The sequence below is a fragment of the Salmo salar genome, chromosome 01 (genome assembly GCF_965601325.2).
Source record: "Salmo salar chromosome 01, fSalSal1, whole genome shotgun sequence".
Classification (NCBI taxonomy): domain Eukaryota; kingdom Metazoa; phylum Chordata; class Actinopteri; order Salmoniformes; family Salmonidae; genus Salmo; species Salmo salar.
The window spans coordinates 136232331-136249286 of NC_138291.1; the positions used below are offsets into that span (position 1 = coordinate 136232331).

General features: G+C 40.0%; 1 protein-coding gene across 1 annotated transcript in view; it reads right to left on the bottom strand.

The window, feature by feature from the left end:
• Nucleotides 1–16956, bottom strand: part of LOC106561544 (protein FAM163B) — a 37969-nt gene that overhangs the window by 7152 nt on the left and 13861 nt on the right. The gene's annotated exons all lie outside the window — the stretch shown is intronic.

Genomic DNA, 16956 nt, shown 5'->3' on the forward strand with positions numbered 1-16956 from the left:
TAAAATCGGACATATCGAGTGCATAGAGGAGGTCTGTATCTATAATTCTTAAAATAATTGTTATGCTTTTTGTGAACGTTTATCGTGAGTAATTTAGTAAAATGTTAGCGAATTCCTCCGGAAGTATGCTAGTTCTGAACGTCACATGCTAATGTAAAAAGCTGGTTTTTGATATAAATATGAACTTGATTGAACAAAACATGCATGTATTGTATAACATAATGTCCTAGGGTTGTCATCTGATGAAGATCATCAAAGGTTAGTACTGCATTTAGCTGTCTTCTGGGTTTATGTGACATTATATGCTAGCTTGAAAAATGGGTGTCTGATTATTTCTGGCTTGGTACTCTGCTGACATAATCTAATGTTTTGCTTTCGTTGTAAAGCCTTTTTGAAATCGGACAGTGTGGTTAGATTAACGAGAGTCTTGTCTTTAAATAGCTGTGAAATAGTCATATGTTTGAGAAATTGAAGTAATAGGATTTTTAAGGTTTTGAAAATCGCGCCACAGGCTTAAAGTGGCTGTTACGTAGGTGGGACGAATTCGTCCCGCCTAGCCCATAGAGGTTAAGCAAGGATATGCATGTTATTGGTACCATTTGAAAGGAAACACTTTGAAGTTTGTGGAAATGTGAAAGGCATGTAGGAGAATATAACACAATAGATCTGGTAAAGATAATACATAGAAAAAAAACAACCGTTCATTTGTATTTTTTTGTACCATCATCTTTGAAATGCAAGAGAAAGGCCATAATGTATTATTCCAGCCCAGGTGCAATTTAGATTTTGGCCACCAGATGGCAGCAGTGTATGTGCAATGTTTTAGACTGATCCAATGAACCATTGCATTTCTGTTCAACATTTTGTATCAAGACTGCCCAAATGTGCCTAATTTGTTTATTAATAACTTTTCATGTTCAAAATTGTGCACTCTCCTCAAACAATAGCATGGTATTCGTTCACTGTAATAGCTACTGTAAATTGGACAGTGCAGTTAGCTTAAATTCTTGTTATTCTATCTGCCAATATTAGATATGTCTATGTCCTGGGAAATGTTCTTGTTACTTACAACTTCATGCTAATCACATTAGCCTACGTTAGCTCAACCGTCCTCTGGCTGGGACACCGATCCCGAAGCAGTTAATGTTTTCCCTTCAGTCTCCTCCATCTCCACTAACCGAAGCTAATTGTATGGATTATTTTCCTATTAACAATGTAAAATGAACATCTGTACAGAAAGACTCATGTGAAGGCCAAATTATAGAGGAGGAACTTCATGATGCAATTAAAGTCCGGGAAAACTCCAGGGCTGGATGGCATACCAGTGGAAGTATACCAAACGTTTTTTGATATACTCAGAGGACCATTATTAGCATGTTTTAACCACTCCTTAGCATGTTTTAACCATTATTAGCATGTTTTAACCACTCATTAACAGAAGATTATCAGACACGCAACAAGAAGGTCTGATTTCATTATTATTGAAACAGGATCCAAGTGGTATATATAAAGATCCAGTCCATTTAAAACATTGGAGGCCTCTTACACTTCAGTGTTGTGATGCAGAAATTCTAGCTAAATGCTTAGCGCATACAATTGAAAAGGTTTTGTCGGATATTATTCATTCTAATCAGACAGGTTTTTTACATGGACGATACATTGGAGATAATATAGGACAAGTACTGGAAACAATAGAATACTATGAAATATCGGGGAATCCAGGCCTGGTTTTCATAGCTTACTTTGAAAAGGCTTTTGATAAAGTACGGCTGGAGTTCATATATAAATGCCTGGAAAGTTTCAATTTTTGAGAATCACTTATAAAATGGGTTAAAGTTATGTATAGTAAAGCTAGATGTAAAATAGTAAATAATGGCTACATCTCAGAAAGTTTTCAACTGTTAAGAGGAGTAAAACAAGGTTGTCCACTATCAGCATATCTATTTATTATTGCCATTGAAATGTTAGCTGTTAAAATTAGATCCAACAATAATATTAACCTCTTACATCTAGACGTTCCACTAGCGGAACACCGCTCCAATAGCCAATGATAGGGCGTGGCGCGAAATACAAACTCCTCGAAAATCCGAAAACTTAAATTTTTCAAACATATGACTATTTTACACCATTTTAAAGACAAGACTCTCCTTTATCTAACCACACTGTCCGATTTCAAAAAGTGTTTATAACGAAAGCAAAATATTAGATTATGTCAGGAGAGTACCCAGCCAGAAATAATCAGACACCCATTTTTCAAGCTAGCATATAATGTCACAAAAACCAAAACCACAGCTAAATGCAGCACTAACCTTTGATGATCTTCATCAGATGACACTCCTAGGACATTATGTTATACAATAGATGCATGTTTTGTTCAATCAAGTTCATATTTATATCAAAAACCAGCTTTTTACATTAGCATGTGACGTTCAGAACTAGCATTCCCACCGAACACTTCTGGTGAATTTACTAAATTACTCACGATAAACGTTCACAAAAAATATAACAATTATTTTAAGAATTATAGATACAGAACTCCTTTATGCAATCGCGGTGTCCGATTTTAAAATAGCTTTTCGGTGAAAGCACATTTTGCAATATTCTGAGTAGATAGCCCGGCCATCACAGGCTAGCTATTTTGACACCCACCAAGTTTGGTACTCACCAAACTCAGATTTACTATAAGAAAAATTGGATTACCTTTGCTGTTCTTCATCAGAATGCACTCCCAGGACTTCTACTTCAACAACAAATGTTGGTTTGGTTCCAAATAATCCATTGTTATATCCAAATAGCGGCGTTTTGTTCGTGCGTTCAAGACACTATCCACAGGGTAACGAAGGGTGACGCACCGGCGCGTTTCGTGACAAAAAATGTCAAAATATTCCATTACCGTACTTCGAAGCATGTCAAACGCTGTTTAAAATCAATTTTTATGCGATTTTTCTCTTGTAAAATAGCGATAATATTCCGACCGGGAGTTGTTGTTTTCGTTCAAAGACTGAAAATGTAAAATGGACTCTTCATGTGCACGCGCACACCCGTCTCATTGTTCTCAAATCGACCACTATCCAAATGCGCTACTGTTTTTCAGCCAGAGACTGCAGAGTCATCATTCAACGTTCTGGCGCCTTCTGAGAGCCTATGGGAGCCTTAGAAAGTGTCACGTTACAGCAGAGATCCTCTGTTTTGGATAGAGATGGCAAAGAAGGCCAAGAAATGGTCAGACAGGGTACTTCCTGTACAGAATCTTCTCAGGTTTTGGCCTGCCATTTGAGTTCTGTTATACTCACAGACACCATTCAAACAGTTTTAGAAACTTTAGGGTGCTTTCTATCCAAATCAAACAATTATATGCATATTCTAGTTTCTGGGCAGGAGTAATAACCAGATTAAATCGGGTACGTTTTTTATCCGGCCGTGAAAATACTGCCCCCTATCCTAAACAGGTTAAGGGATTAGAAATCCATGGTTTAAAAACAATTAGAATCCCTCCACAGCCTCATAGAGGATCTAGATAATTTTTCTAACCTCTCTGGATTTAAACCAAAGTGTACTATATTACATATTGGATCACAAAATAAACGCAACTTTTACATTACCGTGTTATTTACCAATAAAATGGTCTGATGGGTATGTGGACATATTCAGTATACATATCCCGACAAGAAAGAAATGATCTCACTCTAATACATTTTAATAAAAAGTTTGCAAAAATAGATAAGATCTTGCTACCATGGAAAGGAAAATACCTGTCTATTTTTGGAAAAATCACCCTGATTAACTTTTTAGTCATATCACGGTTTACCTATTGCTAATGGTTTTGCCTACACCTAGCGACCTGCTTTTTAAATTATATGAGCAAAAGATATTCAATTTTGTTTGGAATGGCAAGCCAGACAAAATTAAAAGGGGCTATTTATATAATAAATATGAATTCGTAGTGCAGAAATTATTAAATATTAAAGCATTAGACCTCTCACTAAAGGCATCAGTCATACAAATGTTATACTTAAATCCAAAATGGTTCTTTAGTAAATTAGTAAGAATGTATCACCCCATGTTGAAGAATGGCATTTTTCCTCTGTATTCAGATTACAACCGGTCACTTTCGGTTATTTGAAAACTAAATCATCTCCAAAATATTGTTATTTTTTAAACAAGCCATAGGTTGCAATTTCAGTTTAATCCAACTGAAAAGACAGAACAAATAATACAAAAAATATTATAGTTAAACTCAAATATACTAATTAATAAAAAATAAGTATTTTTCGATAAAAAAGGTATAATCTTTGTAAATGATATCATAAATAGGACTGGTAGAATTATGTCACTCATGCAGCTAGCACAGACTTGTGGAAATGTCTGCTCTACCCAAAATTACAACCAACTAATGGCAGCATTACCACAAAAATAGAAGAGGCAAGTGGAAGGGGGAAAAGTAAGGAACTTGTCTGTCGGCCCTGCATTAAAGACCAAAACTGGTTCAAGAAAGTTGTGATAAATAAAAATACATACTAGTTTCATTTAAGGACCAAAACATTGACAGCTGTGCCATATAAATTGCAAAATAGTTCAGAAGAGATTTTCGATGTACCGATTCCATGGCACATGGTCTATGAATGGTTTATGATACAACGCCTGATTCAAAACACAAAAATACATTTTTATTCTATTTTTTATGCATTTTTTATTTAACCTTTTTTTAACTAGGCAAGTCAGTTAAGAACAAATTATTATTTTCAATGACAGCCAAACCCGGACGACGCTGGGCCAATTGTGCACCGCCTTATGGGATTCCCAATCATGGCCGGATGTGATGCAACCTGGATTTACATTTAAATTATTATAAAAAATTCTTGCAACCAATAGAATGTTATATATATGTGGGATACAATCTTCCGAGCTCTGCAGATTTTTCTGCAAGGAGGCAGAGTCATTAGATCATTTATTTTGGTACTGCCCATAGGTAGTTCGTTTTTGGTCACAGGTCCAGGAATGGCTGAAGAATTGCAACATTTACCTAGAACTAACACTGCAGATAGCAATACTGGGTGATTTAAAAAGTCAGTCAATCTATCAATAATGTAATATTATTTTAGCAAAAATGTTTATCTTTAATTTACAATCTGTAGAAACTATGAGATTAGAAAGGTTCAGCACTTTTGTGAAGCATCACAGCACAGTTGAAAAATATATGGCAAATGGGCCGAAACAGCACCCGTGCCAATATTTTCTCCAAACACTGACTTCTCGGGCATATCCCTTAACTCCAAACTCCACACAGTTATCACATTTCCCAGTGAGCAAACCATTTCTATACTTACAGCATTCATATAAATTCATTTTTATCAGGTTTTTGTTTTGGCAGACCTTACTTTTGTTAGTGAAATTTGTCAATAAAACTCATGAATGCAACTATTTATGTCAAATTGTTTTGTGTTCTACTTATAGTCCTGGTTGTCCTGAAAAGAAGATGGTAAAACACTTCATTGTGAGGCTAAATATAAGGGCTGGACATGCAGATAAATTAAAGTCCTGGGGTCTCAGGACTGATAGGTTTAACCTCTGTGTCACACCCTGATCTGTTTCACCTGTCCTTGTGCTTGTCAACCATCTTCCCCATTATCCCCTGGGTATTTATACCTGTGTTTTCTGTCTGTATGTGGGTGTTCGTCTTGTTTTGTCAAGTCAACTAGCACGTTACTCCGTGCGCCTGCTTTTTCCTTTTCGCCGTTTTTTTTCTAGTCCTCCCGGTTTTGACCCTTGCCTGCCTTCACTCTGAACCCACCTGCCTGACCATACTACCTGCCCTGACCTCGAGCCTGCCTGCCACTCTGTACCTCCTGGACTCTGACCTTGTTATGATCTTTTGCCTGTCCACGACCATTCTCTTCCCTGCCCCTTGGATACTAGTAAATATCAGAGACTCGAACCATCTGCCTCCCGTGTCTGCATCTGGGTCTCACCCTGTGCCCTTATACTCTGACCTGTGGCTAATTATGTTGCGGGTGCTAAATTACCCAAACCTCACACAGACCAAGAAAATCTGATCAGACTCCCACTCACAGAAGATTGAGGAAGCTACCAATGCAAATACCTTTTCCCTCAGTCTTCTGTGAGTAGGGGGTCTGATCAGATTTTCCTGGTCCGTGGGGGTTTGGGTAATTTAGCACATGTACAGTATGTGCCATAATCACACAAACTCACGTGCACGCGCAAGGAGAGCCACAGCGCTGTGGAGGCCGAACCCCTAGTGTCCCCTAGGGATGACCTAATGATAGTGTGTGAGAGATGTGTTGCCGTAACACGACGTGCCGCGTTAATTATTTACCACAGACACACTGGAAGGCGTGTAAGCAGAAAAACATAAGGAGTGTCCTGCCACAAACTACAGGAGACACACCATTGTTCAACAATGGAGAAATCTTGTTGGCTCAGCTCCTGTGTGTCTTATGGAATAACAGATGTTAGGGGTGGTGTTGTGTACAGTACACACACACACAATGCAGACATGCTCACAGGTACACACAGTGGTACAGAGACAGAGACACACTCAAAAACAGACAATAGGCACACACACACACACACACACACACCTCTCTCTCCCCCTCCTTCTCCTCCCCTCTCTCTATCCCTCTTTCTCACTCTCTTCTACACCCAAACTGACATACAGTAGTTCTAGCTCTAACACACACAGACAGTGGGTCGGAAGGAATAAGTTGGTACGTTAATGAAACATGGCACAAACCACAATAGGAGTCTTGCCAATTACTTTCGACCATCATAAAGTTGAAAAGGGAGAGAGAGAGCGAATACACGGGGAGGTGAAAGACACGCACCGGGAAATAGGGATACTACCACAGGGGCTGATTCAACAAGCTAGCTCAGAGAAATCAAATAATTAACTAGAAGTGTTCTCACTCCTCCTATAACGTTCTTTATTTTTAACGGTGACAACCTAATATCATCCAACGGCTGTCTCTCTCTCTGATGAACCGTCTGGTTTCACGGCGCCTCAGAACGGGACTTGACTGGAAGTCTCTAGCTAGCCTATGTGGATTCGCCAGAAAACGCTGGCATTTGGCTTTCCCCTGGAAAAACTGAAGTGGGAACTCCGCTCAGGCATCTTTCTACGGCTGCTACGTTAGGTTAGTCTATTTTCCTGGCTACCCAGGAAAACTCATTTTATTCATCATTAGCTTTGATACTCTGATTGGTTAGAGATGATCCAATCGCTGATGATTTTGCTCTGTACAACACCCCTCATTTTGACATCGCCACAATCTACTTCAACGATTGTAGTCTCAGACTGAATTATGTAGCCAACGATAGAGCAGTGGAAGAATTCAGTTAGTCTATAGCGTCGGGCAATTAGTCTATAGCAGGAGCATACGAAACAATCGCTGGTTTTAATTGGCTGATCTCTCAGTCCATCGCCATCTAGAATTTGAGATCAAACCAGATGTGATGTGTTCAAGAAACATGGCTTAGACCACATCTTGATTTTATTATTCCTGGTTATTGCTCAATCAGATCTGATAGATCAATTGGACAGGGTGGGTGGTTGTGCTACATTCATAAGGGAAGGTCTTGTATATCATAATATACCTGTCCCATCTGAATATGAATGTGTGATGGTGGAAATCTACAGTCCAAGTAGTAACATTAAGTTTAAAAACAAATTACAACCCTTGTCGTCAACTATCTGTAGCAATGTTTGGTGAAACATCAAGAGATATGGTGCGGCGGCTTTAATGCACAGAATAGTTTATGGGGAAGCACACATACAGATGCTAATGATACTATTGTGGAAGATAGGATGGAAACAAGAGCATCAGTATGTCTTAACGATGGATGTGGTACAAGAGTTGATGTTGTTAGAGGGGTTACATACTGCCTGGACCTCACAATGGCTTCTAACTCTATTGCATCTATGTGTGAATGGAATGTAATGAATGATTCTGTTGGATCATTTCCTGATTTTGTGTACCGTGAACCTTGATGTTACTATTCCAGATAGGGTACCGTTCAGAAGATAGTGCTTTCATAAAGCAGACTGGGAAAAGTTTGGTGATCATTGCTTAAAAATCTGTTGGAGAGTTGTCTTTAGAGAGGCCGGTTGATGTTTGTGCTGCCCCTGTGATCTCTCTGATTTTGAGTGCTGTGAATTCATATGTACCAGTGAGTGAAGTGGGTGAGGAAAAGAAGATGGTTCCTTGTTGGACTGAAGAGTGCACTGCGGCTATTCGAGAAAGATATAGGGCTTACAGAGGAATATGACTCCGAAAAATCTAGTTGATTTTGAAAGGAAGAGAGCTTTAGTACATAGGGTCATTACGTCTGTCAAGAGCAATGCATGGAGACAGTTCTGCTCTAAAATAGGCAGGGGTACTGAGCTGTGGGATGTATGGTCTATATTGAAGAAGATTACTGGAAGAAGCAAGTCCACTCGAATTACAGTTTTGGTTGTGGGTCAATAAAAGACCCTAACTGATGAAGAAAAAACTGACTTGTTGGGAAGACATTTGCTAGGGTACATAGTGGGGTTATTTTGGATGCAGTACATAAGCAATGCAGGTGTGAGATTTGGAATGTTCATGTGTATAAGAAAAGGGATACTGTTGACTCTTCTTTGGAGGCTGGTTTCACTATACATGAGATGCGTTCAGCCTTAATAGGCTGTGGATATACAGCCTCAGGTCATAATCAGTTGTGCTAAGTAATGTTTAAGCATCTTTTTTTAAATTGTTTAATTTTTTTAACTAGGCAAGTCAGTTAAGAACAAATTCTTATTTACAATGACGGCCTAGGAACTGCCTTGTTCAGGGGCCAGAACAACAGATCTTTACCTTGTCAGCTCAGAGGATTCGATCTAGCAACCTTTCGGTTATTGGCCCAATGCTCTAACCACCAGGCTACCTGCCACCCCGCTCATCTACCTGATGAGGTCATACATGTTCTCTTGAGATTATTTAATACGTTTTGTAGTGAGGGGGTATAGCTTCTGGTTGGAAACGTCCGGTAATATTACCTTTTGTAAAGCCTGGTAAGGACCCTCCATGTGCTGATAGTTACAGACCAATAGCACTGACCTCTAACTTGTGTAAACTGATGGAAAAGATTGTCATATTTCCTGGAACATTAAGGTTTATTGAGTCAATGTCAACGTGGATAGCGTAAAGGTAGATCTACTTTGGATGCATTAGTAAAGGTGAGCAATGAAGTTGAAAAAAAACTCTGAAAGAAGTGATGGCTACTGTCTTTTTTTCCTTTGAAAATGCTCATGACACTGTGTGGAGAGAAGGCCTACTGATTAAGATGGAAATACTTGGTATTGGTGGGAGATTATATAACTGGGTTTGGCCTTCTTATTTAATCTAGGGTTGCTACCCAAGCCGGCTGGTCAATCTTTCTATCCATTTCATCTGATGCCTATGGAGTAGACACTGGAAGTCCTCAAGGCAGTGCTATCAGTCCTATTTTGTTCAACATTATGATTAACAATGTGTTTTCAATGTAGGTAGGGGTATTGGGGCTTCCCTATATGCTGATGGTGATATTTGGAAGAGGGGAAGGAATGTCTCTCATGTGATCAAATCTATTCAACAAGCTATAGTGGATGTTGAAAGATGTATGTTCTTCTTGAAGAATAAAGTCGCTGATAATATACAGTTGTTTCTGTATGGACAGCCTATGGGGAAGGTTTCTAAGTACAAATAATTGGGTCTATGATTCAATGAGTGATATACTGTATATGGAAAGATCATGTCATACATTTTGAAACAAAGTGTAAGAAAGTGGTGAATCTTATGCGCTCGGTCTCTGGATATGAATGGGGTGTTGATAGATAATCGTTGATGGATATTTATAGAGCTCTGATCAGGACAATTTATTACGGGTGTATAGTTTATGGAACACTGAAGTGAATGGTCATTGAGGTTGGACAGGGTTTGGAAGGGATTTGGGGGATGGGGAGGGTATATTAGAAGTTAGTAGGACTCTTTTTATTTTCTCAAAAGTACTAAGTTAGGTAGGAGGATTTAGAAATGTTGTAAACTGTGATTGACCACACACTCCAGCACAGTAGGTGGTGGCATGAACCTTTAACGTTTGTTTGCGGACCACCATTATCAGTGGCGGTTCTAGACCATTTCAACTGGGGGGGCCAAGCTGGGGCCAGTTGTACTGTTAGAGGGGCCAGTTACATTAGGCGTTATTGTTGTCATATCGTTTTCTTCACTGCATTGCAGGCATTAGTTATGTAAAAATTATTTCATACTCTACATTTAGGGGGGCCACAAGGGGGTCCAAAATTGTTGTCACAGGGGCACTGCCCCCCCCCCCCCCCCGCCCCCAGAACCGCTAGTGGCCATTATATCATAGAAGAAGAAGATTTGAACAAGGAAGTGAGTTCAGAAAATTTGAAAGTAAGCATCTTAGAAATAGTTTTCCCATATTAATTTTATACGCCCGAACTCAGAATCCTTTCAGCTTCCCAAAAATAATATGGTCAATTTGATATAAGATTGATTGCAGATTGCAGATTTTCAACATTTGTCTAAGTCCCATCTAATACAGCTGTAGCGGACTCACTCCCTCTCCTGCCTCAATTTAAACCACACCCCTTTCAAGTTCCACTTTGCTGCACAGTGTTACCAGGCTACATGAGCCCGCAATTTGAGCCTGGGACGAGGTTAGTGACAACCCAACAACTTGAATGTTCTTGGCTTGGCTGTCTCTTCATTCTGTAAGGACAATGTGCATAGAAAGTACACAATTCAGCCTCACCGTACAAACCTCCCTGAGCTCTATCTCACCAAGAACCCACCTAATGTACCATAAAGTGCCAGAAGAAATGGTGCTATAACCAAACAGGTTTTCAATGGCTTGGTTCACCCTCAAAAAGGTCATATAGGACCGCAAAGTACTCTTATTTTTAGCAGTACACACCTAAGCACAAGAGACCATTCGTTAGCCTTACAGAGCCACCTCCAGTCCATGTCAATAGTAAATAAATCCAATCCTAACAGTAGAGATGTACTGTAAAACCTTTCGTTGTACTGTACGGATTTTAATTGATGCAACTCCTTATTTTCCCCTCCACTGAATCGGCTCAAATAAGAGAATAATTCAAAAGTTATTTGTAGGACAGAGAGATACACTAATTTCCTGAACACATGAATGACAATGGAGGGGGAAAGGAATGGATTGGACATCCTTGCCTGCATCCCAAATGGCACCCTATTCCTAAAGGGCTCTGGTCAAAAGTATTGCACTATATAGAGAATAGGGTCCCATTTGGGACACAACCTTATGTGGACCGACCTATACTGCACTGCATAACCCTTCTCTAGGCACCATCTAACCAAATAGCATTAGTAAATGATAGATAGGCTTTGTCGCTATGCCTTTAAATGTAGAAACATTAAGACATTTCAAAATGGATGAAACATATACCTGGGGGAATATTGTTGATTTTTTTTCACCTGTTTTTTCACCTGTTCAGACCTTCAAGTAGATTTATTTGTAACGCCCTGGCCATAGAGAGGGGTTTTTGTTCTTTATTTTTGGTTAGGCCAGGGTGTTACATTGTTCAGGGCGTTCTATGTTCATTTTTCTATGTTTTTGTATTTCTTTGTTTTGGGCGTGTGTGTGTGTGTGGCTCCCAATCAGGCACAGCTGTAGTTCGTTGTTGCTGATTGGGAGTCACACATAAGGAGCCTGTTTTTCCTCTGGGTTTTGTGGGGGATTGTTTCTGTTTAGAGTGTTTCCTAACAGGAGTGTTTTGTTCATTTTTGTAGTGTTGTCTTTGTTCAAATTACATTTCAAGATGAACACTAACTCCGCTGCACCTTGGTCTACTCTCTCTTCCGACAGCCGTTACATTATTCCGGGACATTAGGCAGCCTTTTTGCGTTACGCTTTCAGTTTTTATTACAGAGAGTTATTGAGTTACTTGAGGATGGTGATATCTAAAAAGCAATCGCAGCTGAGCACATGACTGACCAGCTAAAAAACCCTTGGATCAGCGGCACACAGAAACGGAGATTTCCTGATTGCATGAAAAATAAATGCTGTCGCTACTTTGCCTCCAAACCAAGTTGCATGAACCGTAGAGCCGACTGAAGTTGGAAAAAAAATTAACCAACACTTTTTACTTTAAAGATCAATCTTTACATTAGGCTGGCCTTTGAAATACTTCAATAAGTCCCAGTATATAGGCCTACTGACCTAGGTAAGGAATCACAAAGCAGCCAGCGTCCTTGTTGTACCGTATGACTAAAATCAATAAAAAGCTTTTCCCTGAAATATTCAGACTCTAAACTGACACTTATTAGAGTCTGGGTATGGAGATGTTCTAATAAAAGCCTGTCAATGCAATCTATTATAAACTACCCACTTTCCCTCCTTCAAAGACACTTCTCCCATCTTTTGTCTTTTTTTTCTTAACCCCCTTCATTTTCTTCTTCAAGGACACCATGCCATCTCCCTGACACCTGTCCCTCTGCTCTGACAGACTACAATTAGAACATATTTTCAATGCTTTGAACCTCAGCGCTTTCATGAGCATTAGTCCACATTGTGTCTCTCCTTTCATCTACGTCTCTCTCTCTCTCTCTCTCCCCCTCTCTTTCTGGCCCTGTCTCCTCTCTTTCACCGTTTCTCTCTCCCTCTCTCCACACCCTCTGTGGTTTCTGGTGGATACAATGTCTCCATGGCAACCAGCAGATACAGTACCTGAAACAATTCACAAGCTTATTTGAGCATACAGGTGCAGCGTGTGTGTGTGTGTGTGTTGACTAGATGTATGGGGGTGGAGGAGAAGAGTGGAGGATAGGAGATAGGGCGAGAGAGGACAAATGCAACATGAAATTCATCAAGATAAACAAAATGTACCTGAGCGGAGCGAGCGTCTGCTAGCTCCAGGATATTGTTCATTATGCTTCCTGCTCTTCATTTCTTTCCCTTTCACACGAAACATGTTACATCCTTGTCTCATGGGTTTCACCTCTATCCATGATAACAGCCAGTAAACTAACACCTTGTCTCTTCCACCATGGCCTTTACATTTCAATGTTGTGACGGAACATTCTTCTGAGTCAACACACTAACAGCAACAACGGACTCAAGGTTAATTTGTGACTGTGACTGTATCCATAAAGTTCTAGGACGGGACATGAGTGACTGAGTTCACCAACTTAACATGAATACATTGTGAAATGGACTGTTATATAAGACCACTGCTACGTCCCAAATGGAACCGTACTCTCTACATAATGCACTACTTTAAAAGTAGTGCACTATATAGGGAATAGGATGCAACCCATATAACCATTCAACCCTTCAACCCATGTCTAGCTAATTCATCTATGATATGATTGCACTGTATGTATAGGCTATATACAGTCAGGTCCATAATTATTGGCACCCTTGATAAAGATGAGCAAAAAAGACTATCAAATAAAATATTAAATGAAATATTATTTTATACTAATGAAATAACTCCCCAAAGAATATACTGTTAATCAACGCCCAACCCACCACTGGTGTGCGTGGCCAAAGACCTCTATTTTCATGTCATCTGACCATAGCACCGCCTGGAGTTTGATAAAACATCATTGGCACTTGGATTGGAACCGGTGCTATGGTCATTTGGCATGAAAACAGAGCTCTTTGGCCACGCACACCAGCGGTGGGTTTGGCGTTGAAAAACTCAAGCATATGCAGAAAAGTACCTCATACCTACAGTAAAATATGGTGGTGGATCTTTGTTGTGGGGCTATTTTGCATTGTTGTGGGGCTATTTTGCATTGTTGTGGGGCTATTTTGCATTGTTGTGGGGCTATTTTGCACTGTTGTGGGGCTCTTTTGCATGGCTGGCCTGACTGTCATAGCGGCTATATGAGTCAGCGGCAGATCTTGCCTCCATGGGGGTTGAGATGAGATGGGAGTGCTGGGTGGGTGGGATAGCGTTAGTCGGTAACAGAGCCATTTTATGCCGTTGATGTTTGCATTAGTTATGTCAGATGCTTGCCCTGTGTGTGTGTGTGTGTGTGTGTGTGTGTGTGTGTGTTGTGTGTGTGTGTGTGTGTGTGTGCTTATATTCTAACACCACACTCTCAGAAAAAAAGATGCTATGCAGAACCTAAAAGGGTTCTTCGGCTGTCCCCATATGATAACTCTTTGAAGAACCGTTTTTGGTTCCATGTAGAACCCTTTCCACAGAGGGTTCTACATGGAACCCAAAATAGTTCTACCTTGAACCAAACTGGGTTCTTCTATCTGGAACCAAAAAGGATTCTCTTATGTGGACATCCAAAGAACCCTTTGAAACCCTTTTTTAAAAGAGTGTATAGGTTGCTGAGTAAAATAACAAACGGCAACATCCTGTGAGAGAACTTGGCAGAGATTTCAGAGGTTTCCTGACTTCTTACGTGGCTCATGTGAACATTTTGACAGGAGAAGCAAGAAGCTGTGTTTGTCCGTCATCCATCACACTAACCAGGTTTCCATTCACAGTTTTTATGCGAGTAAAGTCATGATGTATTAAAAAAAGTGTGATGGAAACAGGAAGTGTCGGTACAGTTTTAGAAATGTTGACGGACCAGTTAGCGTCGTCTGGGTTAGGAAGGGTTTGGCCGGCAGGGATATCCTTGTCTCATCGCGCACTAGCGACTCCTGTGGCGGGCCGGGCACAGTGCATGCTGACCAGGCCAGGTGTACGGTGTTTCCTCCGACACATTGGTGCAGTTGGCTTCCGGGTTGTATATGCGTTGTGTCAAGAAGCAGTGCGGCTAGGTTGGGTTGTGTTTCGGAGGACGCATTGCTCTCGACCTTCGCCTCTCCCGAGTCCGTACGGGAGTTGCAGTGATGAGACAAGACTGTAACTACTACCAAATGGATACCACGAAATTGGGGAGAAAAAAGGGGTAAAAAAATATATATATAAAATCCCCAAAAAAATACATTAAAAAATTCTAAAATAAATAAATACAAATTAGTGGACCTAATCACCTTCCTGTTCAAGTTCCCAGTTGTTTTGAAAGCACCATAAAAATCAGAGAATGCCAGACTTTGATGACAAAATTGCACACGAAGGACCACCGCGCCACCTTCCTGTTCAAGTGAGTACAGCACAACAAGGTGAGTCCAAAAATGTATTGTATGCTGCTGCATAAATTATGTAATATGCCAGGGAGATATGTATACTGTAGCTTCGAAAAGTAATACTAAGTGTATGTTGTGTAGTAAGATAGTATGTTGTGTAGTGTAGTAGCCCATGTGCCTCACCCTAATAATTTGGTCTATTTACCCCTCTTCATTTCGCCTACTGTTCTGACTTGGTGGTGCATATGTAGCCTATAACCTGTTTTAGAGAAATGTAATCATCAAATATTGTAAGAGATTTTATTATCTGCTTATATGCCGCCTTTATTTATCCTACGGTTCTGACTTGGTGTACAGGGAGAGCACTGTAAGAACGGCTCATGTTCTGAATTCTGTCGCTGTACATTTCAAAAGTGCTGAACAAATAGTTATTTTGACTACGTCCGTCCTAGCTCACTCATTAATGTCTTAATCGAAATTACGGATTGCCTCTTATCTGCTTGTCGTCCCCTTATGCCATAGTTTGTAATCTCAATTGTCATTAGAAACCACATTTGTTTAAGCAAGTCAGCCATATCAGCTATGTTTCTTTAAAAGGCAGTAAATGAGGCTGAATGAACTGTTTCGCTGCCAGACAAGGCTCCGCTGACAGCCAGGTGTAGCAGTGGTAAGATGTTAGGACTGCTGTTGGGACAGCTTTATGTAGGCCCTAACAGTTTGTGGGCACCATTTGTCACTGGTATAGTGCAATTAATGTATTGTTTAGTGTTATGTTGTGTAGTGCTAAAATCGCCACTGAATTCTGTACATTTTGCCATGTCTAATGTGTATTCATGCAATATTTGAGTGACAAAAAAATTACTAAAATATCTATGGGCTAAAAAAACGAAATAAAAAAACATTAGCTGACGTGGGCTAGTTGATCTGGACATTTCGGACAAGTTCTAAATAGCTCTGTAAGGTATGCAATGACTGACATGACAAGAGGAACTGATGATGCATTACCCAATTTCGAAATCTCACCTTATGCATTCTACTATTACAACTTTCAAGAGTAAGTTTAAAGCCTGAGTTCCTTTGAAAAAACAAACTACAATGCAATGCAGGAAATGTTCAACTTGTAGTGAATTTGAGGTTGAAAAAAGCTTCTGAAGTTTGTAATTTGCACTTTTTTCCCTTACGAAAAATATGCCAAACCCTACAAAAATGTCCATTAATTATATTCAACATAATATTTTGCATTTCCTGTTGCTGCAGGATTATTTTCCTGCTGTAGCAAACTGTCTCAAATTAAGATCCCATATCTGTACAGACTTTTATTCGCAACAAAGTTAGTCTGATGGAAACACCTCTGGTGGTAAAATGTCCATTTTTTTATACAGATTCTATAATATTTACATGAAAATCTGTCACAAATTGGATGGAAATCTAGCTAAAGATTAAGACATGAACACAACAGTTCCCTCTTTCTTCCTCCTATCATCCCGTCATCTCCCTCCTCCAGCGTCTGTGAGGCATGGCGCAGTGGTGAGGCAGGTGGCGGAATAGAGAGATAGAGAAAGAGAGAGCGCGCACCCGAGAGAAAAAAGAGAGAGAGATCCATCAATCCCCACCGCGACTGGACAAATGAGGCACACAAGGGGTGACGAATGAGTGAGATGGAGAGAAGGGGGGGAGGATGAGTTTATCAGAGAGACAGAGACACCACAGGGCCAGATGAACATGATGCTGCCAGTGACACGGTGACACAGCTAAAATATGCCCAACTGACCATGACAGTGTAAACCAACTGTTATACAGGCTTGGGAGTTCATCAAGTTCCATATTTTTTTATGTGGTGGTGCC